The sequence below is a fragment of the Trichosurus vulpecula genome, chromosome 1, assembly GCF_011100635.1.
Source record: "Trichosurus vulpecula isolate mTriVul1 chromosome 1, mTriVul1.pri, whole genome shotgun sequence".
NCBI classification, from domain to species: Eukaryota; Metazoa; Chordata; class Mammalia; order Diprotodontia; family Phalangeridae; genus Trichosurus; species Trichosurus vulpecula.
In genome coordinates this window covers 429,922,241-429,943,289 of record NC_050573.1, presented here as the reverse complement: position 1 = coordinate 429,943,289, position 21,049 = coordinate 429,922,241, and the positions used below count along the sequence as shown (strand labels likewise).

Genomic DNA, 21,049 nt, shown 5'->3' with positions numbered 1-21,049 from the left:
AATTGTCCTTGGAGGAAAGAAAAGGTGCTTAAAACTAATAATTATGTATGACAGAAACTAGATGGTGCATCTGAACAATGTTTTGTTAAGGATACTTATATTGCCAATTGCAACACAACAATTCAAAAATGGTTTTGTTAGCATTTCCTTTTTGCTAAATGAGACTCCATTTTTGTGTGTAACTACCCTTTTGTTACTGGGTTATTGGAATAATTTGATATTGTGATGGATTCCCCCACAATTTAGCTCCAATCTATCATTCTAGCCTTATTTTGACAATGCTTATACTTTCACAGAGCTATTATAAGGGCATTACTTTGTAACGTGCAAAATATTTTATAAGTGGTAAAGTACTATATAAATTTGAGATAGTAAAACAGGGAAAAGCATATATTTAGATAAGCAATAATGTAAAGATATGAAATATAACGTCCCAAAAGTCTTTGCAGTTTTAACCCTTAATAACTTCAGAAGTATAAATGCTACAAACCTACAAAACATTGAAAGCTTAATTATTTAAATTTTAAAATGTTGATATGCTTATTATTAAAATTCAAGAATATCAGTGTCTTATTCTATACATCACTCTAGCTAATTTTCAGACGTTGTAAAATGAAGTTTCAGCAGCTTCTGCTTAGTGGCTAAAAGGGCTATATTTGTAATCCAAACCTCAATATCTTCCAAAGAACCAAGTTTTGATGCATACACAACAGTTTCAATTTGACCTCACAAGGAACAATCTAAATAGCAATAATCAGGCTACCAATGTGGCCAAGTTAAGTGGCTCTACCAAATCTCCAATCCAAGACAGCATCAGCCAGAAACTGTCATGCATAATGTAACATAATGACAGTGTGTCATGCCTTGTTAAAATTAAGTTAAAATATATTATTCAAAATTTGCATATGCAGATTTAAGTGTAAAATAAATTTAAATAATTAAACTTTCAAGGGATTTTTTAAAGTTTGTAACATTTATATTTCCGGGATTACTAAAGCTTAAAACTTCACTAAGATTTTTGGGACACCCTGTACACCTTGCCATAAATTCTTGATCAATATGATTACAATCCAACCTTTAATAAATACATTATTATACCCAGCAGATGATTTTAATGTTCTATATACATTAGTAACATGTTGTAATAGCACTTTAAGACATATAACAATGATAAAAATTGTCAGTACTTCAAAGTTCATTATTTCATCAGTTTATATGAGTCCTTAAAGTTGCTGTAGCTGAAAATTGTATCACTTTGTGATAGTGAGACTCTCAGAACTTAGTTATGCTGCTCTTTGAACAAGAGACATATGTAGTCTATCATCTGGGTTGAAGGGGGAACTCAAAATCTTTCCATCTTGGTAGGACCTTCCAGATCCTGCATGCTGTGGCATAAATTTTGTGAACATCACTTCCATGCCACTAATGAGGCAGAGGGGAACTTCAATGGAAGTTAATGAAATAAACTTAGAAAAATACTTTACATTTATGTGTAAAAATGGAAAATAATGATCCAACAAAGATCAAAACCAAAGTAAAATGCTGTCCAAGATAACTGAGGCTCCCAAAGAGATTATGATGCTATATATAAGCAAGTAGTATATAGAATAACATAAATGCGGTCACTGTTTTAAAGTTTAAAGTAACAAAGGCAGAATGGGATGAACAAAATGTGCATTAGTTTTTTAATCAGAGTTCAAATCTTAGCTACTACTTAACTTATTTGAGTATCAGTTTCCTCAACTGTAAAATAAGGGGGGTCATATTAGCTGATGTCTAAGGACTCTTAAAATTCTAAATCTTATGACGCTACTATGGTATTATTACTATTATTATTCCTCAGTAATTTCAAAACCATATGCAATTAAGTATGTGGCATAGTTAATGACTGTGTAGAGTCAGCAGAAACAAACTGTTCACACTAAATAAAGCTCTCAGATGGCTCGTAAAACAGATACAGAGCTCAAAAATACCACATATTATTAGAGACACTTGTTCTCAGAGGGGAAAATGTAACAGGTCCGGCACTGGTCTATTTAAAGTCTACTATAATGCCTTCTGGAAATATGAAAGAAATTGACCTTAATCAATTAAAATAGACAGGGGGCCCTTGTAACAATAACTTCAATATAATGTGGAAGGCCTTTACTATACAGGGTCATTAGAGGCCAATGCTTTTATTTCTATGGAAGTCTCCTTGGTGCTACAAAGTAATCCCTTGTCAAAAAAGATTTGGACCTAAGAGTCAAGCTTGGTTACCTTACTTTCAGAAGTCATATTTCTATTGTGCCAAAGGAGTGGCTAAAAAGAAAACCTTTGAATATTGTTAGGCACAAATGTACCTTGACCTGTTCTTTGATGTCCACAGAAACTCCCTAGTAATGGGCATAATAAAAGAACTGTGCTCTAATGGATAAAGCACTGAATTAGGAGTCAGGAGATTTTATACCCTGATTCTTTCATGCATTGGTTGTGCTCTGCCTCATTGCGTGGCCTTCGACTTTCAAGAAATTATCAAGGAAAACTACCCTGATATCCTAAAATCAGAGGGTAAAATAGTCAATGAAAGAATCCACTGATCACCTCCTGAAAGATATCCCAAAATGAAAACTCCAAGGAATATTAGTGTAGCCAAATTTCAGAGATCCCAGGTCAAGGAGAAAATACAAGTAACTAGAAAGAAACAATTCAAATATCAAGAAGCCACAGTCAAGATTACACAGTACTTAGCAGCTTCTCCATTAAAGGATGTGGAGGGCTTGGAATATGGTATTCCAGAAAGCAAAGGAGCTTATATTATAACCAAGAACCAACTACCCAGCAAAATTGAGCATAATCCTTCAGGGGAAAATATGGAAATTAAAGGAAATATGGGACTTTCAAACTTTCCTGATGAAAAGAGCAGAGCTGAAGAGAAAATTCAATCTTCAAATACAGGTCTCAAGAGAAGCATAAAAAGGTGAACTGGAAAGAAAAAACAAACTTGTTATTCAATAAGGTTAAACTGTTTACATCACTATGTGGGAAGATGACATTTGTTACTCTTGAGAACTGTATTTCTATTATGGCAGTTAGAAGGGGTAAACATAAGGGGTGCCAGTATAAGTTGACTTTGAAGTGATGATATAAAAAATTAGGATTGTACTGGGAGAAGAAAAAACAGGGAGGCAGAACAGGATAAATTACATCACAAGAAGACGTGCAAAAGACCTATTACAGTAGAAGGAAAGAAGGGAGGGAGGTGAGCATTGTTTGAATCTTACTGTCACTGGATTTACCTCAAAGAAGGAATAAAGGACACACTCAGTTGCGCACAGATATTTCTTACCCTATAAGGAGGTAGGAAGGGAAAGGGGAAAGAAAAGGGAGAGGGGCTTGAAAGAAGGGAGGGCAGAAATAGCAGGGGAATAGGAAAAGTAAAGAGGGGGGGCTGATAGAAGGGAGGACAGATTGAGGGAGGTGTTGGTTGGAAACCAAACACTGGTGAGGAGGGTCGGGATTAAAGGAGAGAGAAAAGTAGGAGCAGAGGGAAAAATAGGATAGAGAGAAATATACAGTTAGTAATCATAACTATGAATGTGAACAGGATGAACTCTCCCATAAAACAGAAGTGAAGAGCAGAGTGGATTTAAAACCAGAATCCTATACTACATTTTCTACAAGAAACACATTTGAAGCAGAAAGTTACACACAGAGTAAAGATAAAACGCTGGAGCAGAATATACTGTGCTTCAGTTGAAACTAAAAAAGCAGGGGTAGCAGACAAAGCAAAAGCAAAAATAGGATGAATTAAAAGAGATAAGGAAGGAAACTACATCTTGCTAAAATGTACCACTCTCTAAGAAAAAATCTCCAGGACCAGATGGATTTACAAGTGAATTCTAACTAACATTTATAGAACAATTAATTCCAATACTATATAAACTATTTGGAAAAATAATTGGAGTTCTACCAAATTGTTTTTATGACACAAATATGGTGCTGATATCTAAGCCAGGAAGAGCGAAAAAAGAGAAAGAAAATTATAGACCAATATCCCTAATGAATATTGATGTAAAAAATTTAAATAAAATAGTAGCAAAGAAATTACAGCAATTTATCACCAGGATGATACACTATGACCTGGCGGGATTTATACCAAGAAAGCAGGGCTAGTTCAATATTAGGAAAACTATAACCATAACTGACCATATCAATAACAAAACTAACAGAACTCATATGATTATCTCAATAGATGCAGAAAAAGCTTTTGACAAAATAAAGCACCAATTCCTATTAATAACACTAAAGAACATAGGAATAAATGGAATTTTCCTTAAAATGATAAGCAGTATCTATCTAAAACCATCAACAAGCATTATCTGGAACGGGATAAACTAGTAGCTTCTCAATAAGCTGAGGGATGAAACAAGGATGCCCATTACCACCACTATTATTCAATATTGCATTAGAAATTTAGCATTTAAAGCTTAAATTTAAAATTAAAAATTTAAATTAAATTTAAATTTAAATTAAAAATTTAAAGCATTTAAATTTAGCATTAGAAGCTTTAGCATTAAGAGAAGAAAAAGAAAATGAAGGAATTAGCATAGGCAATGAGGAAACAAAACTATCACTCTTTACTGATATGATGGTATACTTAGAAAATCCTAGGGAATACTACTTGAAATAATTAAAAACTTTAGCAATGTTGCAGGATATAAAATAAACCCATATAAATCATCAGTATTTCAATATTACCAACAAAGCCAAGCAGCAAGAGACAGTAGAAGAAATTCCATTTAAAATAACTGTAGACAATATAAAATATTTGGGAGTCTACCTGCCAAGACAAACTCAAAAAGTACATGAACACAATTACAAAACACTTTTCACATAAATAAAGTCAGATCTAAATAATGTCAATTGCTGAGAAAAATAGCAATTGCTCATGGGTAAGCTGAGCTAATATAATAAAAATGACACTTCTACCTAAATTAATTTACTTATTCAGTGCCATACCAATCAAACTACCAAAAATTATTTTTATAGAGCTAGAAAAAAATAACAACACAATTCATCTGAAAGAACAAAAGGTCCAGAATATCAAGATAATGAATGAAAAGAAATGCAAAGGAAGGTGGCCTAGCAGTACCAGATAGAAAACTATTATTATAAAGCGGCAATCATCAAAACTATTTGGTACTGACTGAGAAATACAGTGGCAGATCAATGTAATAAGCTAGGTACACAAGACACAGTAGTAAATGACTATAGTAATCTACTGTTTGATAAACCCAAAGACTTGAGCTTCTAGGATAAAAACTCACTGTTTCACAAAAACTGCTGGGAAAATTGGAAAATAGTATGAATACTATGGCAGAAACTAGGCACAGAGCAACATCTTACATAGTATATCAAGATAAGATCAAAATAGGTCCATGATTTAGACTTAAATGGTGATACCATAAGCAAATTAGGAAAGCAAGGAATAGGTTACCTGTCAGATCAATGGAGAAGGGAAGAATTTATGACTAAACAAGAGATAGTGAACATTATTAAATGCAAAATGGATAATTTGGATTACATTATATTAAAAAACTTTTTGCACAAACAAAGCCAATGCAACCAAGATGAGGAAGAAAGCAGAAAGCTGGGAAACAATTTTTATAGCCAGTGTTTCTGATAAAGGCCTCATTTCTAAAATTTATAGAGAACTGAGTCAAATTTATAAGAATACAAGTCATTCCCTAGTTGATAAATGGTCAAAGAATTTAAACAGGCAGTTTTCAGATTAAGAAATTAAAGCTATATATTATCATATGAAGAAATGCTCAATCACTATGGACTACAGAAATGCTAATTAAAACAACTCTGAGGTACCACCTCAAACCTATCAGACTGGCTAATATGACAGAAAAGGAAAATGATAAATGTTGGAGAACATGTGGGAAAACTGGAACACTAATGCATTGCTGGTGGAGCTGTCAATTGATCCAACCATTCTGGAGAGCAATTTGGAACTATGCCCAAAGAGCAACCAAACTGTTCATCCCCTTTCATCCAGCAACATCACTACTACATTTGTATCCCAAAGAGGGATAAGGAAAAAGAGAAAAGGACCCATATGTACAAAACTATTTATAGTGGCTCTTTTTGTGGTGGCAAAGAATTGGAAATCGAGGGAATGCCCATCAACTAGGGAACAGCTGAATAAGTTGTGGTGTGTGAATGGAATGGAATACTATTGTGCAATACTGTACAATAAAGAAATGATGTGCAGGTGGGTTTCAGAAAAACCTGGAAAGGCTTACATGAACTGATGCTGAGTAAAAAGAGCAGAACCAGGAGAACATTGTATGCAATAACAGCAACACTGTGAGATGATCAATTATGATAGACTTAGTTCTTCTTAGCAACACACTGATCCAAGACAATTCTAAAAGACAAAAGTTGTAAAATGCTATCCACATCCAGAGAAAGAACTACAGAGTTTGAATGCAGAGCAAAGTATACCATTTTCACTATTTTTTGGTTTTTGTTTTTTCTTTCTCATGGTTTTTCCTTTTTGTTCTGATTCTTCTTTCACAACATGACTAATGTGGAAATATATTTAATATGACTGTACATGTATAGCCTATGTCAGATTCCTTGCTGTCTTAGGAAAGGGAGATAGGAGAGAGGGAGAAAAGTCTGAAAATCAAAATCTTATAAAAGTGAATGTTGAAAACTATATACGTAATTGGAAAAAAATAAAATACTATTAATTGGGAAAAATAATAACAATAAAATGTAAGTACTTTTGATGGTAGGAAAGAAAAACCTAAACACAATACTGCAGATGACGTCCAAAGAGAACAGAGTATAGTTGAACTATCACTTTATTCCTATAGCTCTCAAGTCATCCACCCCTCTTCCTCCTCCTATGTGACTCTTGTCCATGACCTCCTATGATTCTCCAGAGGGGGTCCACTCAACATGCTAGGGGGCCTTCCTTGCTCTCTTGACAATCCAACGATACCAGTGCTGTTGGCTATCCCCCAAATACCTCATTGGTATCTTTTACGCCAGCTCTCCCACATAAATTTTTCACTGTTAATATAACACAGCCTGCTCATAACCCAAAATGTGAATCTAACTTTAATTCTTTGGAGACAATAGTATTTATTGACCTACAATCTATACAATAATGCTAGAAGAATGCAGATATTTAAAAGATGGGCCAGTGTTTCAGGAAGAAGGCTGAGGTCATTAATATATGTACTATATTCATTGTCTTGCACTATTTCTTAAGGATGTTAATTATAATTAAATCTTACTTTACAGTAAGGATATATCCCTGAAAAGTTGCATATGAGACAAAAATAAACATGAGATCTCAAAATTTTAAGGAATTTTTTAATAAAGTAAATAACAACCCTCTCACAGTTTGTTTTTTCTATTTTCATATGTCCAGTTTACTTAAAGTAAGGCATAGTACCTGTTAGATTTTCATGAAGAGCCTTCAACTTCTCTGGAAAAAACAAAAGCTGTAAAGCAAAGTAATACTTCATTATTAGTGAATTTAAAAGAAATTAAAGTATCAGCAGGTGAGTAAAATTTACTGAGGGTACTTATCAAACTAATGACCTGACAGATATGTAACACATAGGTTAAAAAAAAGATGTCTAAAACTGGAAGCATGTAATGTCTTTCAATCTGAGTAATGTGAAATACTTCTGGTATCTAAAACCCACAATACTGTAGTTTGCTAATTTTCTTCTTTTCATTTATTTCACTTTGTATTATCCAAATGTGAGATGCAAATCTATAGTGAAACATCTCATAATGAATTATACAGGAGGCAGCAAGAGAACTCAAAGTGATCACATTACAGTTCACATTCTCTTTTGTTCCTGTAGGACTTAGAAATAACATATATTTACTTTCCCTGTCTCATTCTCCTCTCTAGCAAACAGTTTTCCCTCAAGAATTGGACACAGTTACTAAAAATGTAGCTGTTTGTAAGAAGTTTGGAGAAGGAAGTAAAACATTCTGCTTTGATATTTATCTCCTGCTCCAAATGAATATATGAAAGTTAAATTAATACACTAAGTAAACAGCAATTCAAATGAACACTTGAAGCGAATCACCAACCTGTTTTAAAATTAGCTTAATCTCATTATTGGTTAACAAGCCCAGACTTGGTCATTTGAAAAGAGAAAGGATAAATTTAGACCATTTTCTGCAGTGTAGTAGATGGATTACTAGATTTGGGAGTCAGGAAGACCAGTTGAAATCCTGCCTCAGATATTTAATAGGACAGCTGGGAAAGTTATGTAACCATTTTGAGCCTTAGCTATCTCATCTGTAAAATGATGGGGCTGGATTTGATGGACTCTAAGGTCCCTTCTACTTCTAACTCTATGATCCTATAATCCCTGAATTCTAGAGATGACTGCTTAATTGTAAAGTAGGAGACTAGCTCTCAAAATGGTTTAGAACAGGTTTTTAACCTTATAGGTGTCATGGACCTCCTCCTCTTCCCACCTACCTTGGAAGTCTAGTGAAGCCTATGGGTCACCTCTTAGACTCATGTTTTATTTTGCTTTTTTAATTCATAATTGAAGGAAATACTAAATTTCTTATGCATAGGAAAATGGAATCATCAAACTGAATGGGGCTTTAGGGGTCATCTAGTCAGTCTAATCCACTCATTTTTTTCAAGTGAAAAAAAGAAAAGATCAGCTGCAGGAAATTAAAGTTATTTTGCTAAAGTCACACCATAGCAAGTGGCAGCCCTCTTCACATGTTGCAGACTACTTACACCTATTATAAATCAATGCATTACCCTACGGATCACCCACAACTAATTCTTTGGAGACTGTTACATTCTAAGAGTCACAACCACATAGTATCATCCATAGAACATCTGTGTTGCAAGAAAAGTATTTAGACAAAGGGATATCTTGAAATTGTTGAAAGCACTGGGCAATTTCTCCATTACAGTCCGTCCTTTTCCTTCATTTAATTCTGATATTAACACACTGTCCATCAGCAATGCTTGTCCCAGATACACATATCTACTAACTAACATACTAACTCAGGAGTTTGGTCTTTCAACCATGTACTGCGGACTAGAAAATAGGTATCTTTCATCTGATTAGGTTTTTCTGTAGAGATGATTTGGCCAATCTCTGAGTATTCATTGTATCTCACTGTGGTTATTCTATGACTTTGCAGGCTTGATGCAATCATCCACAAAGCACCTAGAGGACTGAACCATCCACGGAAAATCCTCCTTCAATTCTGACCTTCCTTGGGATATTCATAAGGATGGCCAACAATTTTGGTGACCTACATATCCCTGTATGAAGACTCACTTGACAATCATCTCACTTGAACGTATTCATATGTGGCTGTATTTAACAAGGAACCTCATTTGTCTCAATGAATACATGAGAGATTTCCTTGTTGGAAAAGATCCTGTGTTTTGGTCAGTGAGTAAATGGCTTTTTTAAAAAATTGACAATCAAAACAGGATCTTATATTCTCTGTACCCTTCTGTTGGTTGTGTGACTGAATAAAGAATATGTGTGTGCATAAAGTACAAAAACTCAAAAATGCTGTTACATAGTTTATATGTATTTATCTCTCTAATCTCTAGTTTCTCTCCTGAACTCCAGTCCTACATTATCCACTGCCTAATGGATATTTCAAACTGGATGTCCCACAGGCAAAATGTCTTATCTTCCTACCTAAATTTACTTTTCTTCCAGACTTCCCTTTCTGTCAAAGACACCATCATCCTTTTAATCACTCAGGTTCATAATCTCAGTGTCATCCTCAACTCCTTACTCTCCCTCACCCTACCTTTCTTTCCAAGTCTTGTCAATTCTACCTCCACGACATCTATCTCTTCTGTCTATTCTTCTCAACTAACACTATCATGAACCTGGTTCAGGCCCTCATTACCTCTCCCCTGGTTTCCTAATTGGTTCCCCTGTCTCCTGTCTCTCCCCTTCAATCTATCCAGCATACAGTTACAAAACTGATATTCCTAAACCACAGGTCTAACCATATCATTCTCCTGTTCTAGAAGGTCTGGTGGCTCCCTCTTATCTCTGAGATCAAATACAAATTTCACTCTTTTGTCATAAAGACTTTTATTTATCTGTTTTCAGGCTTTGTCTAGACTTATTACATATATGTTTCTCCCACCCAAATTACATCGTATTTACTTTGCATGTATTTTTTCATGTATATATTGTCTCCCTTAAAAGAATTAATGCTCCTCAAGGGAAAATATTTTATTTACTTTACTTTTTTGACACAGAGTAGGAGCCTAATAAATGTTTGTTAAAGGAATTAATAATGCATTGACGACAATGTTCTCACACATTGATAACTCCGGATACTATAATGTGATTTCCAATCCAATTAACATTTATTAAGCGCCTACAGCATGCCAGGCACTGTGCTAAGTGCTGGGGAAAGAATTAACAAAAAGATAGTTCCTGCCTTCAAGGAGCTTACAATCTAATGAGGGAGGGGAACAACACACACACAAAAAAGCAGGATGGCGGAAAGCAGGACAAAGGGATGTCAGGGGGTGGAAGATCTTATTCCATAGAGTTGAAACCAGGTAGAATAGCAGAGGTAGAGTTCAGTCTCTGCCCTCTACAAAGGAAGGCATTGGGAGGAGTTTGGTACGCCACCCTCCAATCAGAGGGGAGAGAAGCCTGAAAGAGGTGGTGTCAAGATGTATAGGGAGCTTTTGGAAGAATTTGATGTAAATATCTTGCTATATCAAAGAGTTCATTGCATAGTGGGCTAAACTAACAGTGTTAAGGCTTGCCATACTTATCTAAGCTGGTTCTCAGAAAACAGGCATTGTCACTGGGCACATACTTGAAACTTTTCCAATTTAGTAGAACCTGCTAGAGTTTCTGCTCTTCTGACATGGACTTTAAGAACACAGGCCCAACTCCACACAATGATGAGATGTCTGAATAGTATTTTGGTAAAGAGGAATGTAACATGAAAACCACTAATTTATCAACAGTTACAGCTGAAGGATAGCGTTTGTAAAATCACAGCATTATTACATCACTGTTATTTTATAAAGCCCTAAGGTAAACAAACAGATTTATAGTGTAAACATTCAACTAAAGACTTTGGTGTCCAGGTTCCTACAAAATACAACACATTATAGCATCAAAGAAACACATGTCAGACAGATCAGGTAAGAACTTAACTGTTTTGCCACTAAAAAAAAAAATCTTCCAGAACAATGAACAAGTACAATGTTATCTTCAGAATACAAAATAAAGCTTGAAACAGAATGGAGTTAGAATACATTTCTAAGCAAGAAAACTTTTCAGAGTTTAACTTATGTATCAAGTCATTTGTATATGATGAAAATTTATTCTGATTTTGAAATAGGGAATGTTTGAAATAGGGAATGAAAAGACACTCTAAGTTACATAAGTCTGTGTTGCATGATTTCTAAAATATTCCTTTTCTGGAATTGTTCTTGAATGAGTATTGATTTGTATTACCCCCAAGAAATTTCTGAAACAATTCCAAATATATACAACAAAATAAAAGGTAATAGAAACTATAGTCGAGAGACTCCACAGGCTCCTTGAATTAAGACTAATGGTAACTGCATTTTACCACAGAAATGGCAATAGACCACAAAAAGAATTCCATAATAACTGACAAAGCAGAGACATCTTACTCTAATTATTTTTTGTCATCTTACATCACTTTATGAAATGTGTTATCTAATGTATCTAATGTTGACATGCAATCACAGGAGCCTTAATTTAGAGCTGAAAGGGACACCATTTGATCCAACTATCTCATTTTACAGATGAGGAAACTGAGGCCCAGAGAAACCAACTTGCCCAAAGTTACACAAGTAGCAGGAATCAGTGGCACAATTTGAACTCAAGACCTTTATAAAGTGTCTTGATTTTAAAAAAATCAGTCACAGAGACGAATGCTTTTTTTTTTCATTGAATTAGTAAGTATACAGAAATGATTCAACATTAGAATGATTCGAAACATCTACAAATTTAATTCTTATAATTCCATAGCTGGACATGGAATAATTTTGATAAATATTCTCAGGAGATTCTGCGAGGTGTTTTTTTTTTTTGGCATGTAAGCATAGTTATATGAACAAAGACTCTAAATAAGAGGAATCAGACCACTAACTGAATCAAAGTTACAGAATCAAAGTGTACTTGGGGGCAAAAATAAATCTATATATTTGAAAACCTGGAAAGAAATCTTGCAAAATGGTTTCTAGTATCTCAGATCTACAGTAAAACTGTGCCACTGCTTTGCCATTTCAATTAAACAAATGTTTATTGATATAAATAGTTGTCATTGCCAACTATAGGTCTTTAAGGGCTGCAAAGCACTTGGTGTTCATTATCTTATTTACGCAATCTTACTAATCCTGAGATTAATAATACTAATGGTATTATGATACCTATCTCATAGGTGAGGAAAAGTGTCTTTAGAGAGATGAATAGACTTGCTCATGGTTACGTGGTTAGTAAAGCTCAGAGGCAAACTCATGAAGCCAAGTCTAGCCCTGTCTCCATTATGCCACAATGAACCTGATCTATGCAAAATACTGTACTAAGCACTTACAAATATGAAGATAAAAAAAGGTTAGGTAAGAAGTGAGGCAAAAAAATGGCCTAGTTTGCGTTCATAAAAGAATCAATCTGGGAGGGGATGACCTTCAGAGTTTCTGGCCAGAACAAAAACAACTGCTATTTACACTCGCTTAGAGCCATCAAAATCCAAACAAAGAGTAAGTGAGGCTTGGGCTGGGACCTATTATTGGCCAATGAAAGCCAGAGTGATTTGGGTTTAAAGACATAGTCAAGCTGCTCCATTTGAATCACAATGGGCTTTAGCAAAGCCTGGTTTTCCAGAGCTATTTTTCAAGAATCATAAATGAGACAAAAGAGTTAACTGTGCCAGTTGGGGGGGGGGGGGAGTAAACAATGACAGAATAAATAAATAAGAGGAAAAACTGTAGCCCCCAAATCCCAGCATACTTTGCAAAGTATAAGTGATCAAAATTTATATTCCTTTGAAGAGAGCACCCACAGTAATGGTATGACTCCCCATGTGAACAGAGGAAGAGGAGGAAGCTGGAGAAAGAAATGGCAAACCACTCCAGTGTCTTTGCCAAGAAAACTCCAAATGTGATCACAAAGTTGGACATGGCTGAAAATGGCTAAACAACAACTGAGGGTTTTTACTTCCTTCTAGCAGTGATAGAAAAAATGATCTAATGAAGTGAAAGAGCAATGGGTCATTTTTCTTATTTTCACTAGACAAAGAATTTGTACTTGAACTAACGGGTCGAAGTTATCAATTGAATCACAAGTGAATGCAATAATTCATTCAAGTTAAACTGGCCTACAAGTTCCTTGATGGTACAGATTGCCTTATTCTTTGCACACGCAACTCCAATATCTGGCACAGAGTGTACATTTCATAATACTTGTTGACTAACTGATTAGATACAATAGGCCAGTATGATTTTTTTGTGTTTGGTTAACAATTGAGGGTTCTTTCTCAAGGGTAAAAGTTGTCAAAATATGACTTTACAGCAGTACCTCAGTTATCCAGGATACAAGGGTATATTATTATGGTTTTGTAAGTACATAATGCATTTGAGGAATATTTTCATCAAAAAACTGAAAACAAAATCATTTTCACACTTAAAATAATAAGCCCTTGGTCAGAATCATAGAATTGTAGAGCTAGAAAAAAAATAAGAAATCGTCTAGTCCACTCCCTCCATTTTACAGATGAGGAATGAGACAGAAGAATAGGCAGAAGTTGAAAAGGAGGATGATATGCTACACTGTTAGTGAGGTATAAATTATATATAAATTTTGAATGACACTAGGGAAAAAAGTTGTGTCTCATCTCTGACCTAATAATTTAGTATAAAGGACATGTTATACTGTTCTTAGGGTCAAATAACCACTTCCCTCACTTCACCTTTATGAGAAAGTAGCAAATGACCTAAAAGAAAGGCTACAGTATAAATTTTTTCAAGGAAGTAAGTTCCAGAGCGCTTTTATTTCCATTTCACCAGCCCACATTCCCTTCCCAGCTATTCTGACTCTCAGGATTCAACTGCTTTTCACCCTGGAAATATCCTCAGTGCCTAAGACCTTCTTATCCTGGAACAACCTTGCACCATGTTGCTCCTCTCTGCTCCCTCTTTCTAGTGCTTCTGTTTTGGAGACACACCCAGCTTGGTCACGCTTCTGATACTCTGAACTTCACCACCATGCCTCAGCAGGTAACTTTTAGCCCCTTCATAATCTCCCCTCTTTTCAGCTCTTTTGTGCACTGTCTTCCTCCTCAAAGGTAGGGACTTTATATTTGTATCCCTAATGCTTGGCACATACTTGGCAAACTGTAGGCACTTAATGCTTATTCACTAACTGGGTGCAAAAATACAATGAAAACAATAAAAAGAAAATATCTTTAACTTATACTCTTAAGAAACAGGTAAAATGTGAGACACCTTTGAAAGCTCTATGACTATCACAATTTTGAATCAACCTAAGTTTTTTGGTACAAAAATTTATACTATTAGTGTATGCTAATATAGACAATCTGTCTTTATGTTATCTGATTCATTTGCTAACAAAGAATCACCAAAATAGTATCATTAAACATTGTTAAAATGTTCAGGGGACATACTGTATTCACAGTGAAGTTTCAGAAAAGCCTATAAAGTTCCATGACATCATGGTTTATTGACTTCTTTCACTGGATATATTATACCTTCTAATCCCAAATCCTGCTTTAAAATACTAACTTACCTTTCAAGGCCCAGATCCAGCTCAGTTACTTACATTTATTCATTAAAACATTTATGCTTCTTGAATTAGCACTGGAGCAGAAAAAAGAACACCTTCTTATCTTTTCACTGAAATCATTCATATGGTCTACGAGTTCTCAATTCTTGTTAAGGATGAGTTCATATCACTTCCCTGAAGCTAAGAGATCACTCAGGTGGTATTGGGGAAGGGCAGGAAAGGTTTAAGAGTTAAATGGTGAGGGAGGAAGAGGGGGTGGGGGTGGGGCCGGTGAGAGATGGGGAAGATGTAGGCTGCTCATGGTCAACTTTCTTATCTGATTAAAGGAAGGAGCTTAATTGGCAGAACCATTTGCCTCCTTTCTGAGAACCTGAGCTTGCTGCAAAGTAGAGAAAAAAACAGAAGAATCCAACTTGAAGATCTAATAATTACTGAGTGGGGTTCCCTAGGACGCTTTAATTTATCTTTATATAGTGAGAACATCAGTTCTAAACATTATTTAAATTTAACAGTTGTTCTTCCTGAACATCAATATAATATTAAAAACCTAGTATTGTTTGAAGCCTCAACATTTTCATATCCTGGCCCTTTTCAAGTTATGTAAAGATCACTATTTCTTCTACAGGTTATATGACATTTTTGCATTTCTTTCATGTCTTTTACTAGAATTATGTTATCCATCAACACCTATTCTGTTTGTTACAGAATAACAGAATTCATGAGTTGGAAAGAACCTTGGCCATGTTACTTCCCTATTCAAAAAGTTCCAGGGGTTCTGTATTCATCAGGATCAAATACATTATTTATTTTTCTCTGTATCCACAGTGCCTGGCATACAGTAGGCCCTTAATGGATGCTTGTTGATTGGTGATGAGTTTCCCAAACTTAGCTAGTTGAGCTTTCAAATTAAATCTTTCCAGTTTAGAAGGCCTATCAAAGAGAGAGCAAAGTTGGATTTTCATGGTTACATTATGAGCTTCCAAAAGGGTTTTTTGCTATATAAAAGTTTTCTCAATATTATTCTATTTTAGAACAAGATTCTCTCATAATTGTAAGGTACGATTTAGTTTATACAAATCATTTTATGCTCACATCTTGAGTTTATCATATAAAATACAATATGCTTTTATGCCAACTACCCCAACTAATTCAGTTTAATCTTCTTTAATTACAATTATTTTTACCTTATCTAAGAAAAGCTTAGCTGTATGATGATTCAAAGTTCAAACAAATATTTAGGATGAATTCAGTATATTTAGGTTAATATATGAAAGTAACTAGAAGACTGTCAAACACTTAAAAAGGCAAAATCAAGGAATGATAAAATGTAATTATGTTACTGCATTAACGATGTCAAGATATGTAAAAAACTATCTGAATGAAATTGTTTCTATCTTTCCAAGTCCTCCTAAAAACATAGGAAAATTGAGGAGTATGACTTTTATGATGAATAAAATCTTCAAAATAAGGTGCTCATATAGTCCAACACCATCTGTATTTATTTCCCCCAAATTTGTAAAAGTAATCAATAAGATTTTTAATAATTTTCAGCAATCATTCTACAGAAATTAAGCAATATAATTTTGTTGGACAATCTTCACCAAATGGCCTACCAAAAATACCAAAATATAAACTAGTATTTATAATCTAAGAATATTTCTGAAAGTAAAGTGAAAAACTTTGATATGAAATGGAAAAAAAAATTCTGCTGTCCAACCATTCACATTGCTTCAATGCATGAATCCTTTGAATCTAAGATTCAACTGCAGGAAATGAAGTGATGCTAGAAAGCAATATTTTTTTTACATGTTTTTTTAAAAGCAACACACTTAGGATTTAATGTCCGACAGGTTCTTTCAAATGTTGTACAGTACAGGAAATCTTCAAGGTTTCGCCTAAGAGTATAGGTTCTGCTAAGCACCCTTCTATAACACTGCAGTGATTTTCATATCACAAAGCCTCTGATTCCTCTTGCTTCTTGCCTGGCTTGGATTTCTCCATCTCTGTAGCAAGCTGAAATTGGTCTGTTTGAAAATAACACTAAGAAATAACTGAACATGTGAAGAAGTTCCTCTCAATGTAAAAAAAAAAAATTCTTCAGTCTATCACAAGTCTGTGATGAAGCAGCAGAAACTGTTCATAGTAAGAGATAAGAAAATGAGACCAATGACAAAATTTTATAGTACAGAAAGTTATCTCAAGTAAGAGTTTCTTTTTTTTGTCTCTGCCACCTTTCCTTTCCCGAAAATTAGTACTTTTTATATCTGCTTAATATTGTGCAGGACATGAAGTTGGGAAAACATGGTAATTTTTTTTGTATTCCAATAAAGTTCAGGTTTTTGACTGCTTCTCATACACTAGCAGAAACCTAGAGATACCAAGTCCCTTAAAAGTTCAGAAACTTGTATTTGCATAGGGGACAAAAATTTAGAATCTTTAAGAAAGTTAAATCTTTAAATGTGTAATTATTAATCAACTACACTTGGAAACTAGATGGTTTGGTGTAATATCAACTAAGTTGGGGCTTTCTTACTGTTTTAAAATGATTAATTAAGTGTCTTTGAGTCTTACTAGGTGTTAAGCCCCAGGCCCAAACCTGGATTAACCCCTTAACGTTGTTTTCCTTAGTAAAGCAGATCAAAAGAACCTGGGCTTTTGCAGTGTGCTGGTAGTGTGCTTGTTGTTGGGCTTGTGTTGTTCTTTCACCCCCACAACAGCTGCTAGTCGGATTGTTGAAACATTTGGTTCAAATACATTTTTATATTTAACTAGCAGCAAATTAAGAGCTATTAAGAGTGTTATAAATTAATATTTAATGTATTTCAATTTTAGTCCAAATTTCCTCCTATTTTCCCATGTCTTCAAAATCTCCAAGAAATTATACAGCTCTAATTTTCAGCTAGGTGACTCAGTGGATAGAATGCTGGGCCTGGAGACAAGAAGTCCCAAGTTCAAATCTATCTTCAGATACTTATTAGCTGTGTGACCCTGCTTAACCTGTTTGTCTCAATCCACTGGAAAAGGAGATGGCAAACCACTCCAGTATTTTTGCCAAGAAAACCCCATGAACATCATTGGTGTGATATGATCCACAGGATCACAAAGAGTTGGACATGTGTTTGTCCTTTGTTTTTGAAGAGGATCATGACATCAGGGAAATGATGACATGACTTGCAGTTGACTCTTACTTGAGTGAGGGAGGGCTGTGCAAGGTCGTCACCAGCCTTACTTTTTCTTCCAGAGCCATCTGGATCCAGTGACCAGATATTCATTGGGGTGACTGGAGATAACTCAGGATGCAATGGGAGACCCTGGCCCTTTTAGGCTCAGGCCTTTTCACGTACTCACTTAGAGTGAGGTAACACCCATTCAGTGAATAGGCCTCTTTAAGAAGTGAATAAAGGGATGGCCCCTTTAATTAGACTGGATCCAGATGGCTCTAGAGGAGAAAGTGAGGCTGGTGACTTTGCACATCCCTCCCTCACCCAAAAAGAAGTCAACTGCAAGTCATGTCATCATTTCCCTGATGCCATGGTCCTCTTTGAAAACAAAGGGCAAACACAACCTGTGAGTTGACTGCCTGAAAGGGGACCCAGTTAGTTGGATATGACTGAATGTCAGAACAACAACAACAACAATTTTCCTGTGTTATATTTTCTCAGCAGTTTACTTTGTAAAATAAATACCCTAAGTTAATTTTTTTATGTATATGTATTGACATACACAAATTTTGGTCATTTCTTGTTTTACTGATATTAACACAGTAATGAACATCATCTGATGTGAGAAATCATGCTATAGTAGAGAGAGTGCTGGGTTTCGAGTCAGGAAAGATCACTGAGAAGAAACCACTTTACTCCTTTAAGAGTCAGTTTTCTTACGTATAAAATGAATATTAAAATACCCATAGTTCGTACCTCACAGAATTATTCTGAACCTCAACCTAAGATGATATAAAGCACTTCGTAAACCTTAACGTGGTTATGTAAATGTCAGCTATTACATCACATCTCTCAATTTTTTTCAAAATTGTCTTTTTTCAGTTATTTGAGAAAACACATAGACGACGTTCTGCTTTTGGGAGCCAAGATAGCAGAGTAAAAAGTTAAGTCACTCTCACCCTCCCTTACTGACCTCTGAAAGCCCAGAAAATATTGCCCCAGGAAAAACCATGGAGCAGCTGAGCCAGCAGAAATATGGGGTGCAGCAGTCCTGCAGCCCAGGAAACTTGGGGGAATTAACAGGAAAGGCCCCTCTCTCTCTGTAGGAAGGGGAGCAGCACAGGACAGGAGGCATCCCAGCAATCCAGTGGCAAACCCTAACTCAGCAAACCAGAAGGAGATCCTGAGCCCCAGAGTGGTGGAGCAGGCAAGCACCAATGTCAGGACCCCCAAGTATCTCACCACAGGCAGGAGAACCAGTAGACACCAGCTTGGAAAATCACCATGTGCACTGGCGTTCTCCAGCAGCCAAGTCCCCCAGTGCTTCAGCATGACTCCAGGAATACAACTCCAGGAGGCATAGCTCCAGGTTGGAAGACATTCTCCAACAGCCAAACATTCTAGTGCAAGGCCAGGGTATGCAGGCAGGTATGCAGACTCCCCATCCCTACCCTAACAGCTCCAGTGTTGCTGACCCCAGCTCAGCACCAGGTAAGCTGCCAGACCCCTCCAGCTGCCAACACCTGAGGCCCCAGCACACAAAGCCAGTGACCAGGTCCCGGGCTCCTAGCACAGGAAGCTTAGGTCAGTGCCCCCTGTGCTCCAGCAGGAGAGCTCAACTCTAAAAGCCAGAAGTTAAGCAAACACCATGAGCAAGAAGCAGAGGCAGACAATGACCAGGTATTTTTGTTATTGGGACAGGGAAGACTGGGGCACAGATTCAGAGGACAACACTGTCAATATGCCCATGCCAGAAATCTCAAAGGGAGTGTGAACTGGTCTCCAATCCAGCAAGCCTTTTTAGAGGAGCTCAGGAAGGATTTTGGAGGACAAGTAGGAGTGGTAGAAGAAGAATTAGGAAGAGAGGTGAGAAGTATGCAGGAGAGAGTCAATGACTTGGAAAAGGAAGGACAGGGTTTGACTGTGGAAAACAGGTCCTCAAAAGGTAGAACTGGCCAAATGGAAAGGGAGGCACAAAAGCTCACTGAAGAGAAAAACTCCACAAAAGGTAAAACAAGCTACATGGAAAAGGAAGTACAAAATCTAATAGAAGAAAACAATTTGTTAAGAATTGGAATTGGGCAAGTGGACTCTATGAGAAATCAAGAATCAGGCATACAGAAACAGGGGAATGGAAAAATAGAGGAAAACATAAAATACCTCATTGGCAAAACAACTGACCTGGAAAACAGATCCAGGAGAGACAATTTAAAAATTATTGGTCTACCTGAAAACCAAGATGAAAAAAAGAGGCTGGACAGCATCTTTCAGGAAGTCATCAAAAAAGGCTGCCCTGAGGTCCTAGAACCAGAGGGTAAAACAGTCATCAAGGGAATCCACCAATCATCTCCTGAAAGAGATCCCAAATTGAAAAAGTCAAGGAATGTTGTAGTCAAATTCCAGAATTACCAGGTCAAGGGGGGAATACTGCAAGAAAGAAACAATTTAAATGTCATCCGACTACAGTCAGGATTGTGCAGGACCTTGCTACTTCTGCATTGATAGATTGGAGGGCATAGAATATGATATTCTGTGGCGCAAAGGAGCTTGGAATGCATCCAAGGATCAACTACCCAGAGAAACTGAACATGGTCTTTCAGGGGAGGAGACGGATATTTGATGAAATGGGGGACTTCCAGACCTTCCTGGTGAAGGGACCAGAGCTCAACAGAAAATTTGATCTTCACATACAAGACTCAAGAGAGGCATAAAAAAGTAAACAGGAAAGAAAAAAAAACATGTTGTTAATAATGGCAGGCTGTTTGCATACCTACAGGGGAGGATGACACCTGTAACTCTTGAGAACCATATTGTTATTATTGTACCATCTGGAGGGAGTATGCATGGACAGAGGGCATGGGTGTGAGATGACTTTGATGTGATGATACAAAATCTAATTAAGTGGTAAAAAGAGATTGTAATGGGAGAGGAGGAAAGGAAGTGGCAGACAATAGTGAATTGCATCCCATGAAAAGGCACAAAAACCTATTACAGTAGGGGGAAAAAAGGGAGGGAGAAGAGCATTATTTGAACCTTAATCTCATAAGATTTGGC

At 36.0% G+C, this 21,049-nt stretch overlaps 1 protein-coding gene across 3 annotated transcripts in view; it reads right to left on the bottom strand.

Moving 5' to 3' along the window:
• The window catches only part of RNF180 (ring finger protein 180), a 272,283-nt gene that overhangs the window by 233,250 nt on the left and 17,984 nt on the right, over positions 1 to 21,049 (bottom strand). The window contains exon 2 of one of the 3 annotated variants that reach the window (XM_036768883.1): positions 7,460 to 7,508. The exons of the other annotated variants lie outside the window; for them this stretch is intronic. The gene's annotated coding sequence lies outside the window, so the exon portion shown is untranslated. The remainder of the gene's footprint in view (positions 1 to 7,459; positions 7,509 to 21,049) is intronic. 3 annotated transcript variants of the gene reach the window in all.